This window comes from Lissotriton vulgaris, chromosome 5, assembly GCF_964263255.1.
Source record: "Lissotriton vulgaris chromosome 5, aLisVul1.2, whole genome shotgun sequence".
NCBI classification, from domain to species: domain Eukaryota; kingdom Metazoa; phylum Chordata; class Amphibia; order Caudata; family Salamandridae; genus Lissotriton; species Lissotriton vulgaris.
The window spans coordinates 1,343,695,764-1,343,714,923 of NC_141693.1; the positions used below are offsets into that span (position 1 = coordinate 1,343,695,764).

The 19,160-nt window shown below is 48.0% G+C and overlaps 1 protein-coding gene across 1 annotated transcript in view; it reads right to left on the minus strand.

The window, feature by feature from the left end:
- Positions 1 to 19,160, minus strand: part of SYCP1 (synaptonemal complex protein 1) — a 5,090,281-nt gene that overhangs the window by 3,667,918 nt on the left and 1,403,203 nt on the right. The gene's annotated exons all lie outside the window — the stretch shown is intronic.

Sequence of the window (19,160 nt, forward strand, 5' to 3'; positions counted from 1 at the left end):
TACTACTTGCTTTAAAGGACAAGTTACTTACCTTTGGTAATGCCTCATCTGGTAAAGACTCTATCCAGCGGCAGATTCTTTGCTTTTGAATTATCGCCAGGTGCTAGACTGGATCCAGAAATGTTTCTGGGCTGTCCCCTTTCACAACAGTAGGTGGTGTTGGTTGGCTCCATGTGGCATTGTCAACACCATTTGTGTCAGAAATGATGTGCGCGGTATATAAGCACTACCCCAGAGAAACTTACCTTAGTTTCATGATTATTTTTCTACACCACAAGCACAGAGCGATACTATGGTAGTGTGTGCTAGAGTGATGTCAGCAGAGACCTCTTAACATTAATTTGACAGAACAAGGATGTTGTGAGGGTAGTAAGGAATCTGGTGCTGAACAGAGTGTCTACCAGATAAGGCCTTACCGAAGGTAAGTAACTTGTTCACATGATAGAGACTTATTGCCACAGATTCATTACTTTAGAATAGATACAAAAGCACTATCTCCTTGGAAGTGGATCTGTTTATACTAAGTGTGAGAAGTTGGCCTGTTATGCAGTGCTCACTATTCTAGTGATCACTATGTATCACTCCAAACGTCCCTTATTGATGATTGGTTGTAAGTCAACCTTATAGACCAGCTATCCTAGTAGCATGGACAAGAGCAGTCTTTAGGCTAAACTCTAGAGGGCGCGTTAAGCCAGCTGTTATACCATCACATATACCCCTTGAACACCAAGTGAAAGGACACCACACAAGTTGTTATGAAAATAAAAGGATATTTATTCATAACATAACAACCCTGGACTCTTTATAAGGACAGGGTGCTAAGCACAATACAAAACTCTTAAAGAAATACTGAAAGTCACACAATTTACACAAATGCCCGAGGGGCACGAAAAACCATATACTATGGAAGTGGAATGCGAATTACTAGCAGGTAAGTAACTATTCTCAGAGACTTTAGAATCGCTAGGCCTACAATGCTGAAACCTTAGATTAGAAGCAGGAGGCCTAGGGGCGCCGTGTGCAGAGTGGAAACTCTCACGCGTAATGCGGGACAAAGTCTATGGAGGCTAGTAAATGCAGAGTTAGTGTTCTCGGGCGAACCCGACTAGGTAGGGCAAAAACGAAAGTGGATCTAGACACTCAGAGAGTGGTTCTACGCTGGAGCACCGTGGTACTCGGTTTACCTAGCCCAGGGGCTGCGGCTGCATAGGGTTCAAGTGTCGTCGGGAATCCTCGTTGACGAACCAGGAGCCTGAAGTGGAAGTTGCTGGCAGGCGACCAGTGAAGATGTTCCGGGCTGATCCAGGGATGGATCAGTGAGGAAGGATACCTGTAAGCAGAGGGGATCAAGTTCTGAATCACTAGCCAGTGATTAGGTGGGCACCAGGATGGCACCGGACGAGGTCACTCAGCCAGGTGAAGAGGTGACACTGGATTCTGGCGCTGATGTCCACCAGGCTGGAGGTGTGCGAGCTGTCCCACGTCGGATGTCGGCTGCTGGCGATGCTGGATCCGTTGGAGGAGGCAACAAGCCTTGGCTAAGGCAAGCCCACGTGGCGACACAAAATGGCGTCTGGAGTGGACCAGGAGGGTCCGAGGAAGGTCCCCTTCAAGAGGAGACAAGGGCTAGTCTAGAGGAGCTAGACCAGCGGTGAAACAAACGTAGGACGTCGTCTGGAGGGTCACTAGCCAATGGGCAAGTGACCGGACAACGTGGCAAGCGACACAGAAGCAAAAGGGCCCCACGCAGATCTGGTGGATGCTGGGGGGCTGGACTTCGGTGCTCGTGCTGCTTGGGGTTGGGGCTTCTCTTACCCCAGTGCACCCACTCGAGGGTCCCTCGGCGGTCGTGCTGGATAAGCGTCGTGCAGTTCTGAAGATGGCCGGTCACTCGAGGTCTCGTCACACCGACGAATCTCAGCGTGGCTGATGATGCAGGTAGAGGTCAGAGGTGCCAGGGAATCCGGGTCTCGTCGTGCTGGTCGGTCTGGTTCCGGAGGAAGGACGTGCAGCAAACCGCAAGTTACTTAGTTGGTGCCTGCTGATGCAGGGTGACTACTCCTTAGTCACACGGGAGAAATCTTGAGAAGAAGTCGAGAGTTCCTTTCGTAGAAAGTAGTTTCAGGATTCAAAGATGATCTAATTTGGAAGGGTCCCCGCTCCTACCTTTATTCTAAAGAAAGGGGCTGGCACGCGACTAGGTCCTGCCTATGGGTGGGACCAGAAAGGGGGGTGGTTACACCCCTCCCCCCTGTCCGGACTTTCCCCAGCTCAGGGGCTGGTGTGCCCCTGGAACTGGTTCAAGCCGGCATATGCACAGTAAGCACCGGGGTGCCACTTGCAGTCACCTTCCTATTCAGCCCTGCCTACCTAGGATACACAAAACCCTGTCTGGGATGGTGCTAGCACCGCCCCTGACAGGAAACCCTTGATCCAAGCTCTCCTCGCTGGAAGGACTCCCAGCAGCAGGAGGTCAGACTTGTGTCTGTGGCGGCAGCATCCATTTTGTGATGCTGAGGCTCGAGTTAACTTTAACCGGGGTTCACAGTTACACACATGTTGTGTCCCTCTAGAAGGGTGGAATGCTAACCCCGTCGCCAGAATTGGCGAGGGGTTAGTATTCCAATTCGTATGACACCTTACTCAACATGTTTTGATAAAGAGATACCAGAGTTGGCAAATAACCGTGAGGATTATAATGCACTTGAGGTACTTATGGTACGCGTTATCATGGAACAGCTATTAGGACTTGGTTCCGCCAGCTGCAAACGGGCTCAGCTCATGCCAGAGCACCATCTCACATGATTCCAATCACTCTGCCTTCAGGATTGTTAAGGCCTGCCATAGGAGTGACTGATAGGAGTACATGTGTCCATTTTAGGGTTAGATATAGGTATACTATATCTAAAGCAAAGGGTGATTACACCACTCTGCCCCAGCTGTCGTGCAGCCAGTTGTGTCAGATTTAGATGGCCAGCCAGGGGTGGCATAATGCATGCTGCAGCCCCTGGTAGGCCCTGGGTATACCTATGCCCTGGATACAGAGACTGATAAGGTGGCCCAGTACCAATTGGTAAATGCACCTAAGGTACACGTGTCAATTTAGTGAGAGAACAGCTAGGTTGTGGGTCTGATTAGCAGGCCCACAGCCAGGGAAGTCGTAAACCAGTGAAGCAAAAAGCAAAAATCTGGGGTGATCATAGGATTGCAGACCCTACTCTCCTACACTAAGAAGTCCTGGAGGACCAAAGGGATGAAATTCCCAACATACTGGACTTGACTGTCCAGGCAGTAGTGATTGGTGAATGTGGGCAGTAATGCCCACGTACCTGCGTGATAGATATCAGGCAAGGGACTCTGTGAGCTAATGCAGTGGTCGCAGCCTTGACTCTAATAAATGCGCCTACAAGCCCTTGGGAGGTTGTTTCTTGGCCAGTGCATAGCAGATCTTTATGCAGAGGATAACCTACCTGTAGATGGTTGTCTTCTGTACTGCTTTAACTTTCTATTCTCCAGCAAAGCCCACAAAGAGTTAATCGTCCAACTGGATGTCTTTAGCATGATCAATGTAGAACAATAGTGCTCTTTTTGGATCCTGACAGTGGAGCCTCTTCTCTTGTTTGGTGGGGTGAAGAGGAGCACAGAATGTTTGAAGTATAATGTTCTTTTCGGCGTGAAAAGGTGTTGCCATCTTCAGTAGGAAAGAGGCACAGGTTCTGATCATCAATTCGTCTGGAAAAAATGTAGTATACGGATGGCTGACTAAGCCTGAAATTCACTGTCCTCCTGGCAGATGTAATTGCCACTAGAAAGAGTGTTTTGAAGATGAGGAGTCTCAGGGCTGTGCATGGGCTCAAAAGGTAAGCACATCAGGAAAGTGAGAACTAAATTAAGGTCCCATTGGGGCATAATGAAAGGGATGGGAAGAAACGTGTTGTAAACCTTCCAGACTTCGGGCAGATGGAGGAAAGCTGTAAACTATTGCCGCTCAATTTACATGTATGTAGGGTGAGCGTTGAAAAGTTCGGGTTGGAGTACTCACCACTGCTGCTGTTACAGAAGATTCTCCCAAAGGGGCAGTCTGATTGGAAGACTGATGGCCATGCTCAACAGCTTGGGATACCAAACCCTCTAAGCCCAGTCCAGAGCCACAGGATGACATGGGACAGCTGTTCCTGATATTCTTTTGAACCCTGGGCAGAAGTGGTATGGGTGGAAAGGCAAACAGGAGGACTATCCTCCACCGGAGACAAAAAGCATCTCCGAGTGATAGCCACCTTGAAACCTCCAGCGCACAGAACTACTGACATTGCTTGTTCTAGGAAGTGGCAAACAGATCTAACCAAGGCTCTCCCCACTGCTGAAAGAGGCCTTGAACCACCTGTATATGGAGACGTCACTCATGATCCACTAGGCATCTTTAGCTGAGCCCGAAACTGCACTGTGTCCAGAACAGCTCAGATAAAACGAAGGGAATGTGGAGATAAGCTCCTACAAGTCCAAAGCTACCATCCAGTCTCCCGGGTCCAGAGCAAACTGGACTTTTATCGAGCATGAGCATAATGAATGTCTCCTCTTTGAGGAAGAAAATGAGGGGGTGCAGGTCTAGGATAGGACGTAGGCCTTGCCCTTCCTGGGCACCAGGAAGTAGCAGGAATACCAACCACAAACTATTTTTGGCATTGGTACCCTCTCTATGGCTGTCTTGGCCAAGAGAGTCGTCGCTACTTGGCGGAGCAAGGTAAGGTGATCCTCTGTCAGCCTATCGCATGCAGATGGCATGGGTGGAGGAGTAGTCACAAAGGGGAGGGAGTAGTCCCTCAGGAAAATTTGAAGAACACATCGGTCTGATGTTATAGACCTCCAAGGGCGCAGGTGATGGAGTATCCTGCCTCCCACCTGGTACCCATGATAGTAAGAGCACAAACTAAAGGGGTTTGAAGGCTGCGGCTGCCGTGGGGATGGGGACTGGCCTGACCTCTGGCTACCCGACCCACAAAGTCAGTGGGTACCGCAACCTCGGCCACAAAGAGGCTGAAAATCTCTCATGCTGTGTTGGCTGGGCATGTAAAGTGCTGTATATTTGTACTTCCTTCTATATGGCTACTTGGTGTCAGTAGTACTTCTTAGTGTTTCTACCTTCCTAACCTCCCATAGTACCTAAGAGTGTTCTATCTGGTATGTGAAGGTTCCAGCCTTGGCAGTTGATGGTCTGGTCAGCTGTGAGGTTTACTGCTCTGCTGTGTATCTTAATAAATCTATCTTAATAACTTGAAGACGTGTCCTGCTGCCTACCTAATCTACTTACAACATAAAGACGCAACTAGAAGCCCCTTCCGTGGCCACGAAAGGCGGACTGGAAAGGCCCAAGGACCTGGACCTATGTTGAGAGCCACTTACCTGAACACCAGGCTGTTCTGATGCGGCAAAGTCAGTCCCTGAATCCCAGTGGGACCTTACATGGCAACAATAATTATGTACACTGCGCCCTCGTGAGTTCCCAAGAAGAAAGGGGGGTTATGTTATGTTATTTCACATTTATAACTCGCACAGCTACCCAAGGGTTTACCAGCGCCGCCTGAAGGGACCAAGAAAAGGGAAAGAAGGAGGAAGCTTATTGATTGAATAGCCAAGTTTTCAGCGACTTATGAAAGTGGACAAAAGTAGTTTCTTTAGTGGCAGAGGAAGGGAGTTGGAAAGTGAGAGAGAGAAATACGGATTTCCAAGTATGTGAAGTCTGCACGACACGGCTGCTGGGCTCTGGACAGTTTGTAGTGCCTTGATTCTGGACTCTAAGCCACCAAGCTCTGGAATTATGGAAGTGGTTTTTGTCTGCGATGAAAGAATGTCGAATTAGCTCTGTTTCTTATGTGATGACCATTACTAATTAGCATACAAAATACTGTGACATATATTAATAACTAGCGTTGAAATCACATCAACTCTCTCTCATCGGAGATTTTTGACAGTTGTTCACTCCAAAATCAAGAATGCATCTATTGAATGTTTATAAGCAATATCCCACGGTACAATGAACACTGTGCTAAACAATTTCCCAAGGTACAAGTCACACTCTGTTAATGCTTCACACTTGTGCTTTAGTAAATAACATTTGGCATACATTGCATTTATAATCTTAAGCTCTCTGTTTCTTTTTTAGTTCGTGAGAAACAGTTAAAACATCATTTGCCTTGGTGCAGCTAATGGGGGAAATACGTCTTTCCTTGAATGTACCCTATGCCCATTAAAACTATTTTAGCACCTATCTTGTACCTTGCACTTCAAAACAATTATTAGAAAACGTAATCTCAATTGCTGCTTTAAAAAGAAATGAAAAAAGAAACGCCTTTCAAATTCTGCGTGTTGACAATCAATGTCCTTGTTTTACCTTGTTTACAGTGTGTGAGAGTGAGGTCAGATTTCACCTTTTTCGTGTCCTCTTTCCTTTCAGAGAATCCGGGGAATTGCAGACAGCGCAACTTAAACTGGAAACTGAAAAGCCAAGCTGATGACGACCGGGAATCCTGGAAGCAGTCACTGCCTGGAAGTCACTGGAATGCAGAAACTCAACAGGAGTCAGAAAATTGGGGGTCAGGAACCAACGAAGCCAATCAGTGACTGAAAGTGCAATGGGGCTTATATAGGCACAAAATACTAGTTTTGCTGTCAGTTGAGCCATGCGTTGGGGAAATAAGCAATTTCAAAACAAATAAAGTGGCATATACTCACAGTTACCGTTGAAATACCGCACTTTTCAAATATTGCCAGTTGGCACGAGGTCCACATGTTGTGTAACCAGTCCACATATAAACAAGCTTTGGCTCCTTCCACATTTGTCCCGCAATACTAAATAACGGAATTATGCACTAGCTAAGGCAAGCAATGATTTACATGCATATTAACCACTGTATAGTTGCTAAGAGTAAACACTGTACTATTAGTAACAGTTTTACATCAGGGTTCATGTGGTTGAGCATTGGCAGGTGTGATGCTACCCATGAAACCGCAGCTCTGCTCTCCTTGACGCACTCCAACGTTGAGTCGCCTTGTCTCCGAAGAGACAGGAGCCATCTAAGGACATGTTCATAAGCGATGCTAGGACTTCCTCTGAAAAGCCAGTTGTTCCCAGCCAGGTATAGCGCTGTAGGAGTAGTTTCTGTCCTGTAACTCCAGTTCTGTAGTAGGGGTATCTCTGTTATAGTCATAATCTAGTGAATAGTCCCGCCCATGTGCGCGGACCCCGGAGCAATCAAAAATAATCTCTTAAACTGTCAAAACATGCAGACCTGCATAGACACTTTAGAGAGAATTTAAAGACAGATAATGCAGCCTATATCCACAGGCTACACTGTCCAATACTTCAACTAGAAATTCCACCAAAAACCACAACAGCACAGCCTGTCCAGGGTTTTCCACAGAGAAAACCTTGCCTTTAACAGCAAAACCCTCTGGAATGATAGAGAGGAAGGAGTGGAAAGACAAGCCCCATAGGCTGCCATTATGTGGCTCAAAACAGGATACTGTGCCTTTAAGAGAACTTTCCAGAAGCCTCACAGTATCCCAGAATGCAGTGCAGGTCCCTTTCACCTTCAGTTCTTTTTGAAGGCGTAACACGCCAGACCTGTAGCATTTCTTACATGAATATCTCTCTCCACCGGGGAGGAGGGCGGGCGCTTATGACTATAACAGAGATACCCCTACTACAGAACTGGAGTTACAGGACAGAAACTACTCCTTCTGTAGTAGGGGATCTCTGTGTATAGTCATAATCTAGTGAATAGAATGGCAAGCCCATCCCCACACCAAAGCGGCGGTGGAGAACCGAGAAATAACACGACTACTGTGCGAACCGATTTCGCAGCGAAGCCTGCCCAACCTGAGCATCTGCCCTGGCATCAGTGTGAAGACAGTAATGCTTAGCAAAGGTATGGACCGACTTCCAAGTGGCGGCCTTGCAGATTTCTGCAATCGAACGTTAAGTAGCAAAGCAGTCGTGGCAGCTTTGCCCCTGGTGGAATGAGCCTTAGATGTACCTCCTAAGGTCGTATTAGCCTTTTGGTAACACAATTGTATACAGGACACAATCCACCTAGAGATGGACTGTTTTGAGGTAGCAAGACCGGTCCTGACTGATCCATAATTGACAAACAATTGATCTGAACCACGAATATCTCTGGTTTTATCCAGATAAAATTCCAACACCCTCCTAACATCCAGGGAATGTAGGGACCTTTCCGCTGGAGATGCAGGATTCTGAACAAACGTAGGCAAAGTTATTGTCTGGTTGACATGAAAATCAGAAATAACATTTGGAAGAAATTTAGGGTGAGTATGCGTAACAACCTTAGCAGCATGAAATACAGTATAAGGTTCTTGGCAACACAACGCCTGAATATCACTTCCCCTGCGGGCCGATGTGATGGCCACGAGGAACGCAGCCTTCCAGGACAGGTGCTGCAACGAAGCCTTATGAATAGGTTCAAAAGGCTCCTTCATCAATCTGGACAGCACCACATTCAATTCCCATGAAGGCGAAGGAAGCCAGACAGGAGGGAATGCTTTCTTCCAGCCTTCCAAAAAGTCTTTGATCACAGGGATCTGGAAGAAGGAAGTCTGAAGGGCATTTCCTGTAGGCAGTCAGCGCAGCAAGATGAACCGTAATGGATTGGACATTAAGGCCCAACTGCGCCAGGTGTAGAAGATACGGAAGGATGACATCTTCCTTACACGTCGTCAGGTCATGGTCCTTGGACTTGCACCAGATGCAAAACCTCATCCACTTGTAAGCCTAAGAAGTCCCAGTGGAAGGATGCTTAGCTTCCTTCAGTATGTCCATACAAACTTCTGGTAGATTCAAATGGCCATATTACACTATCTCAGGAGCCATGCAGCCGAACTCAAAGACGAGAGTTTGGGGTGCAACATCTGCCCCCTGAACTTTGTGAGAAGGTCCAGCCTGCAAGGCCGCCGTATGTGAGGACGTAGAGACCGGTGAAGCAGGTCCGTGAACCACCACTGTCTGGGCCATTCAGGGGCAATCAGGATCATCCGCGCCCTGGACTGGGACAGCTTGATGAACACCGCCGGAATCAAGGGAAAGGGTGGAAAAGCGTACAGAAAGCTGTTCGACCAGTTAATCCAGAACGCATTCCCCAGCTTCCCCGCAGGCAGTACCTGGAGGCGAAGTCTCTGCATTTGCCGAAGACTACTCCTAGTACTTCGTCGTTTATGACCCATTCGTGGTTTTCCTGAATCAGTCTGCTCAGCACGTCTGCCTGAACATTCTGCACACCTGGCAGATGGGTAGCCGTTAGAGTCAGTCCTCTGGATAAAAACCAGCGCCAGATCGCCCGCGCCCTGCGACAGAGTGCGCGATCTCGAACTCCCCTGCTTGTTGAGGTAATACATTGTGGTCGTATTGTCTGTCTGTACAAGCAGAGAGTTGGTCTGGAAGGACGGAAGAAACGCCTTCAGTGCCAAGTGAACAGCTCTGAGTTCCCGGAGAATGATGTGATACGTGGACTCCATCGGGGACCACGTTCCTTGTATCTGCAAGTCAGCCGTGGGGAGACGCATCCATCACGACAGTCTGTGTGGAAATGTCCTTGTGAAAGGGAACCCCTCTTAGGAGATTCTCCGCTGAACACTACCACTTCAGAGACTGAAGAGCACGCAGAGACAGTCGTATCTTGTCGCCCAAAGATCCTTTCCTCTAATCCCACTGATCCTCCAAGCACTCCTGCAAAGGTCTCATGAGCAGCCGTGCGTGTGGCGTGAGGAATATACAAGAGGTCATCAACCCCAGTAGAGAAGACACCGTCTTCACTGTTGTAGATGGGGCGGTCACAAGAGCCTGAGCCTTCCTAAGGAGAGATAATCGTCTCTCCTCCGAAGGAGACACGCTTGCTGACAGCGTATTGGCGGAGGCTCCCAAGTACTGTATGCACTGGACCGGAATCGGGACAGACTTGGACATGTTGATGTGCAACCCCAGCTCGTTCAAGAGAACGCACGTCCTCTGGAAGTGTGCCTGAGCTTCCGAGAAGGAGGAGGCCTTGATCAACCAATCGTCCAGGTACGGTTAGAGAAACCACCTCGTTTTTCCTCAGGCGTGCAGCTACCACTGCCATGCACTTCGAGAATGGTCTGGGCGCGGACTTCAGCCCGACTGGCAGTACTGTGTACTGATAATGATGGGCGCCGACTTGGAATCGCAGGAACTTCCTGTGTTTGTGTGCAATGAGCACATGGGAGTATGCATCCTGTAGATCTATGGCACCGAGCCAATCTCCCTGTTGCAGCTGAGTATAAACCTGATGCAACGACAGCATGCGAAATTCCTCTTCTGCGAATCCACTTGTTTGCTTGTCGCAAATCCAGAATGGGCCTGAACTCGTTCTTGTCCTTCTTGCGAACCAGAAAGAACCAGGAGTACAGACCTCTTCCCCTTTGAGACAGAGGTACGTCCTCTATCGCCCTTTTCCTAAACAGGATATCGGCCTCTGCTTAGAGCTCGCGCAGCTGAAACCGCGAGCCGACCGGAGGAATTGCTGGAGGAGGGCCGATGAACCGAAGACTGACTTAGAACCCAGCCGACCTTTGTTCGCCGAGGAGCAACAAGCTCTCCCGCGTATGCGCACAATATACTTGTAAAGCATTAAACGGCGGCCCGGGACCACCGGCAAATCCTGGGAGGAAAAACGCCGCTAGAAAGGGCAGAAGGCCTCAAGCCGTTCTCCATGCCCCAAACCTACAGCCGTCCAAAAGTCTCCGATTCAGACTTCATGCGAGCCACTCACTACTCTCATGGCAGCCCAAGGGTTGCCCAAAGAACGGGAGAGTAGAAGCACACTGCTGAGCCGCAGGCTGCAGAGACGTCAGGTGAATAAAAGTATGGCAACGTAGGACAAACCCACAATACCTGGGGGTCGGCAGGAGAGAAAACTCCGCTCCGACACCGATGCCTAGATACGAAACTATCAGGCCCATTAGACCACCTCTTGTAAGGCTTCCCTCCTGTCTCTCGGCAGAGGAACCACAAATCGGTGAAGAAAACACCCGCACAGAGGGATCTCACAACAACAGTCCAACAACAGCGGGCCACAGCACGAGGTCTACATGCCGCCACCCCTGCGACCAAGTCAGGAGCACGGTCGGAGCCAGAACCTCCTGTCAGGTGGTAGTGGACGAAAGTTAAGTCCCGCCAACCAGTAAAGAGTCGGAGAGAGACTCCCCATACTCATGGAAGACGCATCCCTGGCATCAAGGCACGGAGGTTCGCAGACTGAGGGGCCAAAGGCCCCTGGGGTGGTGGGCGGGAGAGGGAACCGAGAGGATTCTGAAACATCCCCGGTGGTCTCACCAGTAGTGGTTGAGCAGGAGGCGACCTAGCAGACGTGCAGGTATGCAAGTACTCAAAACTAAGCAAAAGGACCAACGTCCCTCGCTTACACGTGGTGAGTAACCACAAACTCCCCATCAGAAGGGTTCCTCGACGCTGATCAACTGCTCTGCGTCGTGAGTGGAAGGTGCCGGGAACACAAAGTCCCCTCCTACGAAGAGAGGCTCACCAAGGAGCGAGGCCTGGAACAAGACCAAGGCGTCAAGAGCCGGCAGTATTCTGCGGCTGTAACCCATGACGTCGACCTCACTACGACGTCACCATCACTAAGACAGTGACTGTCTCTACGACAACCAACACTCAGACGTCAAAATGTCACTACGGTGTCAAACACGGAGACGCCGAGCCATCCCTAACTGTGACGTCCGGACCCAACGGAAGAGAGCAGAGCCCAAGCGACCAATGCCCCAAAAGGAGCATCACTGCTCCAAGACGTCGAGCCTCACCGCTCCATGACGTCGAGCCTCACTGTCCCATGACGTCGAGCATCACTGCCCCATGACGTCGAGCATCCCTGCCCCATGACGTCGAGCATCCCTGCTCCATGACGTCGAGCATCACTGCTCCATGACGTCGAGCATCACTGCTCCATGACGTCGAGCATCACTGCTCCATGACGTCGAGGCACCCCATGACGTCGAGGCACTCCATGACGTCGACGTCGAGGCACTCCATGACGTTGAGGCACTCCATGACATCGACATCGAGGTACTCCATGACGTCGAGGTACTCCATGACGTCGAGGCACTCCATGACGTCGACGTCGAGGCACTCCAAGACGTCGAGGCACTCCATGACGTGGAGGCACTCCATGACGTGGAGGCACTCCATGACGTCGAGGCACCCCATGACGTCGAGGCACCCATGACGTCGAGGCACCCCATGACGTTGAGGCACTCCATGACGTCGAGGCACTCCATGACGTCGAGGCACTCCATGACATCGAGGCACCCCATGACGTCAAGGCCCTCCATGACGGCCCCGACACAGACCGGAACCGCGTCATAGCTCAGACGTGCCCTTACTGGGGATAACCCCAGAGATCACAGCATGGGACTCGGTAGAGGACCTACCCTCTCCTCACCCAGAGGCTGAAGATGCCTTCAAACTCCTCTGTTTGAAACCTGGAAGCCGAAGCCCCCTAGAAAAGAAGGTACAGAGAAGACAGGTGTCAAAAGACACAGGCAAGCACAGAGTACAAACCCTGTGAGCTTCAGCTTTGGCCTTCAGTTCAGCTGCAGACAAAGCACTTGTCAGACTAGAAATAGTCTAAAGACAAGAAGACTGCAGAAATTCTGCCAGAAAAACACAGCAGAATGCAGATAAAGGCCAAAGACATCGAGTGAAGCTACAAAAATCCAAAAATATCACAAAAATTGTATAGAAAAAACTCAAAAAAGAAGAGCTAATGCTCCAGGGTCCTGCTAGCAGGAGCCGGAAAAAAGAACTGAAGGTGAAAGGGACCTGCACTGCATTCTGGGATACTGTGAGGCTTCTGGAAAGTTCTCTTAAAGGCACAGTATCCTGTTTTGAGCCACATAATGGCAGCCTATGGGGCTTGTCTGTCCACTCCTTCCTCTCTATCATTCCAGAGGGTTTTGCTGTTAAAGGCAAGGTTTTCTCTGTGGAAAACCCTGGACAGGCTGTGCTGTTGTGGTTTTTGGTGGAGTTTCTAGTTGAAGTATTGGACCGTGTAGCCTGTGGATATAGGCTGCATTATCTGTCTTTAAATTCTCTCTTAAGTGTCTATGCAGGTCTGCATGTTTTGACAGCTTAAGAGATTATTTTTGATTGCTCCGGGGTCCGCGCACATGGGCGGGACTATTCACTAGATTATGACTATACACAGAGATCCCCTACTACAGAAGTGTACAGTCGCTGAAACCGCTCTGCCTAGCGAGTCTGTGGTGTTTAGTCCACATCTGATCGTGAAGGTAGCTGCATCTCTCCTGTCAGCAACAGCTTGGGAAATTATATTTCGTGCCTCCTCCGGAACCATGGGCAGCACCTCTGCAACTGAATCCCATAGAGAATGGAAGTGTGTTCACGCACCTCAGTGTCAGGCTGATGGAAGAAAACATTTTCTTGTCTAAGGTGTCCATTCTTTTGGATACCCTATCTAGTGGGGTGGTAGGGCATACACCAGGATTTACAATGGGAGTAGGGGCTTAGACCACCAAGCTCTCCATCCAGGGTAGGGTTTTGGGTGAGGAAGTTGGGTCCCCTAAGGCAGGGTGGTGGCGGCAGGCAATTGTCCTGTTCACAGACGCCCATGTAGTGAGCTGAGAACATGTCCCAAGCAGGACGTTTGTGAGGGCTTCACTAAATGGGAGAAGTGGTTCTGAGGGGGTAACTCCCGGCTGAAACAACTCTGTCAAGACGTTCGTCTTGACTGTCACTGAAGGCAGGCTAAAGCCAAGGACCTCGCCCGCCCCTCACACCACCATGGCAAACACCACTCCCTCCTCCATAGCCATGGAAGGGGGAGAGAGCATTCCAGTATCTGGGAGGGGTTCAGTCAACTGGCCTCCATCAAATCCTCACACCAGCCCATGTTGGGTCCTAAAAATTGGTATTCTTCAGGGTCCAGCGACCCCTCCCTATCCTCCCCGAGTGCTAGCACATCAGGATAGGGCTTGGGCTCCAGCCTGGAAGGCATGGCTCCAGTCGGCGGCAACAACCCTCCAGCTTCGTGTTGGAGTCGGAGATCAGAAGTAGGATGGCACAGCCGGAAGGCATCAGGAGCGTTGGCATCATGACTGGTGCTGGGGTTGGTCGAGATGGTACAACCTGTGCCAGCCAGGTTACATCTGCGGATCCCAAGAGCCTGAATGGTGCCAGGGGCAGACCCGCTGGTGGAGAACCAGTAGTGGCCCCTTCTCAACCCATGGGGTCCGAAGGCATGTCGGCAGAGAGGGGCCCCTCAAAGATGAGGTGCATTACCTCATAAAACTCCCACAGTTGAGCGGGGTCACCCCGGCTCTAGGACACTCAGGGAGGCGCAAGCAGGCCCAGGCGCAGGTTCAACCACGAAGCCCGGTCTCAAATAACAACGCTCCCTCGTCTCGACTGTAGACAGTGATGGACGTGCAAAGATGAAGACCTCTTCGACTCATTGCTTTTCTTTTTCTTGTGGGAATTACCCGAATTGCCAGACGACTTTGAGTGCACAAAGGCTCTTGGGCTGCGTAACCAATCTGGTACCTTCCTCTTGAGCAGGATCGACACCATTGGGCGTTGCACATTGAGAGGCAAGGAGCTTGAGGGACCGTCCCTCAAGGCCTTGGGGTGCATGGCGCAGGTATTCGTTTTGTATTCGCGCTGTAGGCACCAGAGGTAAACAAGGTGCCGGTCCATCCCCAACATCTGTCGATGACAGGCGCAGCAGGGCTTGAAGCTAGCACTCCTAGTTGATAACTCTGCCACATCAGGGGAAGATCTCTCAAAAAAGACGATGACAAAAGTCGGAAACACCCAACCCCCATCCCGGACCATGGCAGTGTGCTACTTCTGACAAGAAATCGGTGGTAGAGGGTGCACAGCTGGTGATTATTTTAATGTTAGGATGATGAAAATGGTACGATTTTTAACTAGTTGGGTGTTCTCTCAGGTGGCGTCTCTGTCCTGGTGGCGCCTATAGTATACTGATGAGTTGTGCACGCATGAGACTGCGTATGCATCCCTGTAGGTAGAGGCACTCCATTGGGTACATTAAAGACTCCAAAGTTGAAGATAGGTTATTTTTGTTCTTTATTTTTTATACGTTTGTTGTCAGTTCATGACATTAATAGCATATCAGAAAATGCAGATTCGAATCATAGTAATTTCCATTTAGTAAAACTCCGATGTATTTCGGGCTCATCTAGCCCTTTCTCAAGGAGTACTGAAAAACGAAGAAGATATAAAGGACTATCAGATGGCTGGGATTACAAACAAGGTGAGACGTGAGGTTAAAAAAACATGCGGCGTGCTCGTGATTTAAAAAACAAAAGGCTGTTCGTGGAAGGGACTGTGCAAAGGATAAATTAATAGGGTTGCGATATTGGTAGTGTTTGGGGTTCTATGCGGGTGTGTGGGAGAGGGTATAATACGTGGCGTTAGCCATGTACTTACAAAACTTGCAGCAGCGTGTACAGCTGTCAGGCTACGGAGAAAGTGATTAAAATTACTAAATTGCGGGTTAGTTAAATGTTAAATACCTGCGTGAATCGTGAGACACTCTAAAAAACGTACTTCGTGGCGCGAACGCCGATGCCTTGAAACTAAGTCAGTGTATTTTCGAATCTCGGGGTGGAGTTACGTGATAACGTGAGAATCAACGCACCTAATGAGTAAGACTAGTAATAAAGGATGGACTTACGTAGGAGTCGTCAAATGGGTGGGAATAAACATAAAAGATGGATAACCGTGGTGGCCATGCTAGGTGGGGAGTGAGGTGGCTATTCTATGGGAACAAGGTGGTGAACTAGGGAGTAAGTGCAAAAGGATGCACGGAGGAGCAGTACATATAAATGCATATAAATGTCACAACTACAAATAACAACTAAATTCTGTGCGATCGTTAAGTCCAAATGGTTTCAACTCCATTCCATTTCCCGTTGTAGAAGGAATTTACGATTGTCTCTTCCTTCTATTTTCATAATGGTTTCTAGAACGATGAATTTCAATTGAGCAATGGTGTGGTTAAATTCTGAGAAATGAGCGGCCACATTAGATTTGTCGTTCTTGGTAAGGATGTTAGATTTGTGCTCATTAATGTGCACTTTGATTTTTCTCTCTGTTTTTCCTACATAGATTTTTCCGCAGGGACACTTCATGGCGTAGATTAGATTTGTAGAATCACAGGAGGCGTTGACATTGAGTCTGATAGTGTAGCCTTTCATATGATGGGTGATGTTATTACCTTTGATTATGCAGTTGCAATTGTTGCAGTTCATGCATGGGCGAGTTCCTTTGTTTTCTTTAACGATGTCGGTTTTCTTTGTCAGTATTTCCTTGATGTTGTTGCTACGGGTGTAGGCAAACAAAGGTTGTGTCTTGAAGATGTCTCTGAAATCAGGTTCCATTTGTAAGATGGGCCAATGTTTGAGAATGATTTTCTTAAAGGTGGCACTAGACGTGGAAAAGTTTGATACCAGAACCATACGTTGATCTTTAGGTTTGGTGGTTTTGATTAAAATTTCCTGTCTGTTGATAGCTTCAGTGCGTTTGATGGCATCCTCAAGGATGGTTTCGGGATAACCTCTTTCTTCAAATCGGTCATGCATTTCTTTGATTCTTTGCTTGAGTATGGTTTCATCAGATACGATGCGTTTGACTCGTAGCATTTGCGAATAAGGTGGATGTTTCTTGAGTGATCCCTGATGGAAACTTGTGTAATGTAAGGTATTGTTGCGGTCCGTGGGTTTTCGGTACAGGTCGGTGATCAGCCCATGTTTTGTGACTTTGATGTTAACATCTAGAAAGGAAATGTCTGTTTCACTTATTTGCCAAGTTAGTTTTATCCTTTCATCCTTTGTGTTCAATGAAGTTAATGCGTTGAGTAAAGAGTCTTTGGTGTCTTTCCAGATCATGAAGAGATCATCAATATACCTGACGTATAATTTGATCCTATCATTGAAATCTTTATTGCCATATATATGGGTGTTTTCAAAGTCTTGCATGTAAATGTTCGCATACGTGGGAGCCGCACAATTCCTCATCGACATTCCGGATAGTTGGAGGTACCAGTTGGTATCGTGTTTGAAGTAACTGTGATATAATGTGTATATCATAAGTTCCATAAGGAATTCTTGCATGGGTCTGTTGATCTCACTATGGAGGATGGCTTTTTCGATGGCTTTGATGCCCCCTTTGTGGGGGATAGAGGTGTAAAGGGAACTGACGTCAGCAGTGCATAGCACTAGGAATTCTGACTCATCGATATTAATTTCTGAAAGTTTCAATAGGAATTCGGTGGTGTCCTTAATATAACTTTTCATCTTAATGACCAAGGGCTGTGAATATCTGTCAATGAATTTGCCCACCGGTTCATGCAAAGATCCTCTGGTAGAGACGATGGGCCTGAAAGGCGGATCGTGGAGGTTTTTATGGATTTTTGGAGACATGTGAATTGAAGGACTCTTGGGATGTTCACGTAGAAGGTAGTTTTTTGTGCGATCTTCGATAGTGCCAGCGTCGCATGCTTTTGTCACTATGGTTTGTAATGTAGTTTTAAATTCCCGTGTGGGATTATTGTCTAATTTCATGTAGGTGGTCACATCATTGATGTGTTCATCAAGTTTCATGTTGTACATATCCGTGTTGAGGATTACAAGGGCACCGCCTTTGTCGGCCTTGATGCATTTGATATCTGGGTTGTTTGCCAGACTTTTTAATGTGTCTTTGTCTTTTTGTGAAATGTTACTGTGTGTTGAGGTCTTTTTGAAGTTGATCTTCGATAGGTCGTTTCTGACCAAATTTTCAAATAGGTCTATGCACTTATGGCTGCATAAGCTATGATACGTGCTATATGGTCTTAAGCCCTTAAGTTGATCTTGTTTTTCTTCTGTGTTAGGAGGTAACACGTTGTCAAAAAAAAGACGTAGTTTGAGTTTATGTGTCAGTTTGAACGTGCTGACTTCAAGTTCCAATAGGTTGGTTTGTGCAGTCGGTATAAACGACGTGCCTTTTTCAAGTAGGTGCATTTGATGGGGTGAGAGAACTGTGTCTGAGATGTTAATCACTAAATGTTTTTTTGGGGTTTCGGGTCTTTCTTGGTCACAGTGCTTCGTGTGGTTGGGGGGCTCTTTTCTTTTTCCTTTCTTGTTGCTCCTCCTGGGTCTTCTGTTTCCTCCTGGCCTGATTCTAAAAAATGAACCAGGGTGGGTTGTTGTCCCTCTTTGGAGGTGGTGGCTTGATTGCTTGCCTGTTGATCAGTTTTAGATGTTGTTGTAGTTTGTGTCACAGTTTTTCTGGGTGGACGATAAGAAGAATCGCTCCCAGATGATGAAGTGTCTGTTTGGATGCTGTATGGCTTGTTTCGGCGTCTTTGGGCATAAACATCAGCCCAAGTATAAACTTCGTCCAGTTTATAATCCAGGGTATCTCTCCTGAATTTTCTCACTTTTCGCTCGTTTATTTCCTTACTGTGTTTATCAAGTAGTGAGTTGATATCTTCTAGAGTTTTCATGAGTTTATCAGGGGTTAGTAGATCAGTTAATTCAATTTCGATGTCTTTGATCTCCTTGTCTAAGTCTTTGAGGATACCGGATAGTTCTTCAACTATTAGTAAAATTAAGTCGAGGCTGCATTTATTGAGGATCCCATTCCATTTTTCTTTGAATGCTTTGAGTTTTTGCAAAGGGAGGGCTTGAGGGCTATCCGTAGTCCACGTGGAATTCTAAGGGCTCTGTGGTACTTCAGTAATGTGCTCGCGTGGAGCTTTTGGTTGACATGGCGTTTAGATAAGTATAGGAGTTGTTTAATGCATTGCTCTTTGGTGCGTCCAGTAGAGGTATGACTAATATCTTCTTCGATCAGCGAGTAAATATGTTGACGCTCTTCTTCACTGTAGGCGAGAACATTAGCTCTTGCTTCAGTAGTTTTGCTGATTTCATCGAATTGCATGATAGAGGCGTGCCACCCTCAGGTTGGGCGGAAGAGGTAATGACAAGAAATCAGTGGTAGAGGGTGCACAGCTGGTGATTATTTTAATGTTAGGATGATGAAAATTGTACGATTTTTAACTAGTTGGGTGCTCTCTCAGGTGGCGTCTCCG